The following is a 6,630-nucleotide window of genomic DNA, read 5'->3' on the forward strand; positions in this document are numbered from 1 at the left end:
TAGAAGTACCTAGCAACTGGTAGAATCCCATATTATTTCCCTATTATGGTAGGAAGGGCCAAGTGGAGGCCGCTAGAACTGCTTCTACCTGAGAAAAGAGCAAACCAAAAGCAATATTACATTCCTGGAAAAATCAAAGAACTTACTGGCACCACTGAGGACTCGAAAGATTCCAGGGTGGTGATTGCTACCATATCCCCATTCACCTATCTGGTCTGTGCAGAAGGAAGCAGATGTAGCTAGTGTGCGTATGTGTATGTATTAGAGATAATTACATATCTCTAATTCTCACTATAGTGCTGAAATATATTTATAGTTATTATCAAATTATAGAATCATAAATAGAGGCACACAGAGGTTATGCAACTTGCCCTTTGCTCAACGTTACTGAGCAAGAAGTACTGGGGCTAGAATATAAATGTAATTTATTCAGACTCTAAAGCTTGTGAAATTTTCACTGTAGGAACCATAGTTCAGTCTTCTAAGAGCAATAGATACTTGTAACCTTTCTTGGGAAATCTGCTTTTCTTGGTTGAGAAAGCCTGAGTCACTGCTACAGTCTACTCAGAGGGTGACTCTTACTTCATCATTGCCTTGATGCCTTTCCAAACTTTCTGTACTTAAGTTGTCCTTCCATTCCCAGAGTGGCCATACTCAAGCTGTTAACAGAGTCAAAACTCAATGTATTCTTTCATATTTATACTCTTATTTGTTATCAGGAGCAAGCCATAAGAAAGGACATAGCAAGCATTTTTCTTCCCTGTCAGAAATAATAGGAAATGAATTAACTAGATGCACATCAAGTTTAAATAGATATTTTTGGCATTAACTCTGAGGTTGGGACCACACAAACTTCATAGTTTACATTGAGTATTACTGGATTTTAGGGCTTGAAGAGATGCATTTACTATTCTTCAAAGCTATAATATATTTGCAAGCTTTCTACTTATTATTTGATCATTAAATAAAAATTCAAGTATCCCATGAAATAAATTTATTTAAATTCACATATCTATTTCCATGTGGAATTCTGAAAGAGAGTAGAGATTACAATTTTTCCTAATAAAATGAATACACATATAGAAAAATACAGTTATATGTTTACATTAAACATCCATACTTGAATTAGCAGGATGTACCCCTGGACATTTGTCAGAGTTATCTGCAGGCTTTCTACAATGTTATACCTAAATCATGCCACAGACACAAGAATCAGATTTTCCAAGGGGAGATTCCAGAAACCTACATTGTAACAAAGTGTCACGGTTGGTTTTAAATTCATGGCCAGGGTAGAAAAGTAAGAGATACAGAAGTAAGAGATACTTTAAAATTTGCATCAGTTAATTGAATTGCTTAATCTTTCTAACCTGGTCTTCTTTTATGAGCCAGATTCTCCACATTTCACACATATATTCCTGGTAATTTTTTTTAGATTCACTATTGCCACAATGTTAATTTTGGACTGCCTGTTTAACTACCCGCTCTCCCTGGCTGGCAGGAGGAACATGTTCTTTAAATCTGTTTTTTTGTTTTTCTTAAGGACTTTGTAAAACACTGGCATATAGCTATCAGTTCTGGTTTAGTGAATCTATTTTTAAATTGATTTTTAAACTCATATATATATTGAGTTTACAAATGGGTTAGCCCAGATTGTTTCCTTGAGTTAATTTGTTTGTTTGCTTCCTTGGAGGGAAAAAAAAAAGCATTTTGAAGACAAATACGAATGGCTTATTTTCCATTAGCTGAATCCTGAAAGAGCATCAGAAATCAGTTGCACAGAGCCATCAAATTAAATAAGTACACCCATTCTGAATGTCCTCATTTTAAACATGTATATAATTATTTTTGCATTGTATTTTTGTTTGTTATGGATAACAAAATTCAAACAAGGGGAACATGTCTCTTTTTTTGGCAATGTGAATGTTGGTAAATAGACAAAATTATGTTTGTTATAGTATAAATTTCTAATTAACATTTGAATAACAGTATAAACAAAATGAAATTAACATTTTAAAGCATTATTGAGTTTATTTCATTTGAATTGAAATGAAATGTGGAGGAGAAGAATTATTTGGATGATAGTCTGTGCAATATGGCAGTACTACTCCTCAGATAGGTTTTTCACATCTTCTGGGAGCAGCGTGATTCTTTAGAAAATAACTTAGATGTTCACAATCACTGCAGCTCAAGAATTTCAAGATATTCAACCTTGGTATAATCTTGTAAAATTTAAAAAAAATTGTATTCATATAAAATGCAAATTCTTTTAAAATTTTCTTCAATGTTTAGAGAATATCATGCCCTTGAATTCCAATAAAATGTACTAGAATAGATAGAATAATATTCCTTTACCAGACATTTGATTAAGACATTTTACTACTTTTAAATTCTACTGAATAGATTTTTCAGAAAACATAATGGTCATAGTGAAAAGGATAAGTGTGGAAAATGATGGGATTATTTTGTAGTATTTAAAATTTTAGTAAAACTTGTCAATCATCTAGATCTTATAGGAGCTATATTTCATAACTAAGTTGTGAATGAAAATAAGAATTTTACTTGTAATTCACGAATTCAGTTTTAATAGTGTGTCACACATTTTTGTATAAAAACACTTAAAATGTATACTTCAAGAATTATAAGAGAAAATAGCAGAGTAGGGAGTTCACCCCTTTGAAACAATCATTAAGCTGAAAAAAAAACTGACAGAATGAACTTTTTCTGAACTCTAGAATCTACTGAAAAACTTATAGCAATCAGGGAAGTAGTTAAGGAAGAAAAAGGCTACTAATTTTTCGAAAAGATTTTTATTTGTCTATTTTCAGAGAGAGGAGAAGGGAAGAAGAAAGAAAGAAAGAAAGATCAGTGTGTGTGGTTGCCTCTCACACACCCCTGTACTGAAGACCTAGTCCACAACCCAGGCATGTGCCCTGACTGGGAATCGATCTCACAGCCCTTTGGTTTACAGTCTGATGCTTAATCCACAGAGCTACACCAGCTGGTGCAAAGGCTGCTAATTTTAAGTACTTAAGGAAATCTCTGTCAGGGCACTGGCTGACTACTGAGATAATGAAATAAGAGAATTCAGCTACTGTACAAAACTTTTAAAAATTTTTATTAGAAAGGGATAGAAACCATAACTGAAGACATTCAGACTTTGGACTTATTAGACAAAACTTTAAATCAGCTTCTTAAATTGGCTCATTCTTTGAGATATGAATAACCCATGAACATGGACAATGGTGTGCAGATTTAATGTGGGAGCAGGGGGTGGGAAAAAGTGGGAGAAATTGGGACAACTGTAATAGAATAACAATAAAAAAAGAAATGTACACTTGAAGCCCATATGATCTTATTAACTAATATAATCTCAACAAATTCAATTAAAATGCAGTTAATTTTTCATAAAAATAAATAAGTAGATGTGACAAAAATAAAACAAAAAACCCACAATCATACATATATAAAAAGAAATAATTGACAAAGAACTAAATGAAATCAGGAGACTAATATCTCATGAAGTAGAAAATACAAATAAGGGCACAGAAATTATAGAAATAAGGGCATAGAATCAAAATAGAAAAATTAGAACTTAAAAAATACAATCAGCTAAAATGAAAGAGTTACTAAAGGGGATAAAATGTATATTTAAGTAGACAGAAGAAAAAATATTAATAGATGGAAATATAGGACAATTGAAAATATCCACTTTGAGTAATAGGGAAGAAAAAATGAACTAAAATAAACAGATCCTAAGGAAATTTTGGGCACTAGCAATTGTACTAACACAGAATTAAGGGAGCCTCAGAAAAAGGAGAGTTAAAGAGAAAGAAAGAAAATATGAAGAAATATGGCTGGAAAAACATTTCAAATTTGATGAAATACATGAATCTACAAATCCAAGAAGTTCATCGAGCTACAACAGGGTAAAGTCAAAGAGATTCACACTAAAACATGTTACAATTAAACTGCTGAAAGTCAAAACAGAGAGAATCCTGAAAGTAGCAAGAAAGGAGTGACTCACCACCTACAAATGATTCTCAATAAGATTAATAACTGATTTCCCATTAGAAATCATATAGGCCAGGGAGAAATAGACAAAAAACTGTACTTGAAAAATAACTAAATAAAATTAATTAAAAAAAAAGAAATCATATAGGCCAGAAGACAGTGGAAAGAAAAAGTTATCAACCCCAAATTAAATATCGGGGGAAACTATCCTTCGAAAATGAAAGTAATTAAGACATTCAGAGAGAAACAAAAGTTATGGAACTGACCTACAAGGAATGTTAAAGAGAGTCCTTTATGAAACTCTGGCTGGTGTAACTCAGTGGATTGAGCGCGGGCCTGCGAACCAGAGTATCGAGGTTCAGTCAGGGCACATGCCTGGGTTGCAGGCCTGTTCCCAGCAGGGGACACACAAGAGGCAACCATACATTGATATTTCTCTCCCTCTCTTCTTTCCTTCTCTTCTAAATATAAATGAATAAAATCTTTTAAAAAAGAATTCCCAAAATAAATTAATCTGAATAGCTAAGTTTACAAATGAATAATGTTAAAAAAAAGAGATTCCTTTATGGTGTGATGAAAAGATATTAGACAGTAACTTAAAGACATACACAGAAATAAAAAATTCTCCCCAAACTTTTAATAGAGTAAATTAATTCAGCAAAATTGCATTGTGCAGCTGTGCTTCAACAATCATATACACACCTGAAACCAATACAAAATAAAATTGAAAGAAAAAAATGAAAATAGCTAAAAAAGAAAAATTAAGTACATAAAAGTTAGTTGTGTTTCTATACAAGATCAATTAACAGTCTGAAAAAATAATTGAGAAAAAATTCCATTTATATTACCCAAGAATAAAACACCTACAAATAAATTTAACCAATAAAGTGAAAAACTTATACACTAAAAATCACAAAACTTTGCTGAAAGAATTTTAAATATACCTAAATAAGTATAAGAGATCCTGTGTTAATGGGTTGGAAGACATAATTTTGTGAAGATGGTAGTATTACCCTAATTGATCTTGAGTTTTAATGCAATTCCAATCAAAAGTCTAACATCCTTTAGCACATATTTAGAGGTGCCAATTCTCAAATTCATATGTAATTTCAAGGAGCCCTGAATAGAAAAAAAATAATGAAAAAGAAAAAAAAGGTGGAGAACTCACATTTTCTTTGTTCAAACTTAATACAAAACCACAGTTAATCAAAATAGCGTGGTACTAACATAAGAACAGATGTACAGAAAGATGGAATACAACTGAAAGTCCAGAAATAAACCCATACATATCTGTCCATTGATTTTTAACAAGAACGTTGAGTCCAATCAATAGAGAAGTAATGGCCTCTTCAAAAAATGGTGGTGACACAATTGGATAGCCACACGAAAAAGAATAAAATGATTCTTATCTTACACTGTATATAAAAATTAACTCAAAATGGATCAATAACCTAAATATACAGACTAAAGCTATGAAACTCTTACAAGAAAACAATGGATGACTCTTGCCACTTTTATTCTACATGGCAGTGGGAGTCCTAGTCAAAGAAATTAGGCCAAGAAAAGAAGTAAAAGGCAACTGACCAAATGGAAAGAAAGAAGTAAAAATGTTACTACTGTAGGTTACATGACATTATCTATAGAAAACCTTGGGCACATGGACAAAACCAAGGGTTGGGTAGGGTGGGACCAGAGAAGAGAGGTGGGGATGGCTGGGGTGGGGGGAAATGGAGATAATAGTACTTGAACAACAATAAATAAAACAAAATAAAATAAAAAATAAAGAAAAGAGAAGAAAGTAAAATATATGTAATTGGGGAAAGGTGGAAGTATTGTACTTACAGCATGGTGTTGTTGAAATGATTATATGAAATAATTCATTTAGCATATATACAATACAGTGCTTAGCACATAGAAAGCTCTCAGTATCCATTCTGTTATTATCCACTGGGATAAAAATATCATGGACACTATTCCTTTTTTTTACTTTTCTTTTTAATTTATTTTATAAGTGTATTTTATTGATTATGCTATTACAGGTGTCCCATTTCTTTCTCCCCTTTATCCCCCTTCCCTCCAGCATTCCCCCTACCCTCAGTTCATGTCCATGGGTCATACATATAAGTTCTTTGGTTTCTCCATTTCCCATACTATTCTTAACCTCCCCCTCTCTATTTTATACCAGTTATGCTTCTTATTTTCTGTACCTTTTCCCCTACTCTCTTCTCTCCCCTGACAACCTTCCATGTGGCCTTCATTTCTGTGATTCTGTTCCTGGTTCCTGTTCTAATTGTTTGCTTAGTTTGTTTTTGTTTTGGTTTTTTTTAGGTTTGGTTGTCGATAGTTGTGGGTTTGTTGTCATTTTACTGTTCATAGTTTTGATCTTCTTTTTCTTAGATAAGTCCCTTTAACATTTCATATAATAAGAGTTTGGTGATGATGACAACCTTTAACTTTATGTTATCTGGGAAGCACTTTATCTGCTTTGCTGGCTAGAGCAATCTTGGATGTAGGTCCTTGCCCTTTCTGACTTGGAATACTTCTTTCCAGTCCCTTCTTGCTTGTAAGGCTTCTTTTGCTAAGTCAGCAGATAGTTTTATGGGAACTCTTTTGTAGGTA

This window comes from Artibeus jamaicensis, unplaced genomic scaffold (assembly GCF_021234435.1).
Source record: "Artibeus jamaicensis isolate MK-2021 breed Jamaican fruit bat unplaced genomic scaffold, CSHL_Jam_final contig_233, whole genome shotgun sequence".
Taxonomy (NCBI): domain Eukaryota; kingdom Metazoa; phylum Chordata; class Mammalia; order Chiroptera; family Phyllostomidae; genus Artibeus; species Artibeus jamaicensis.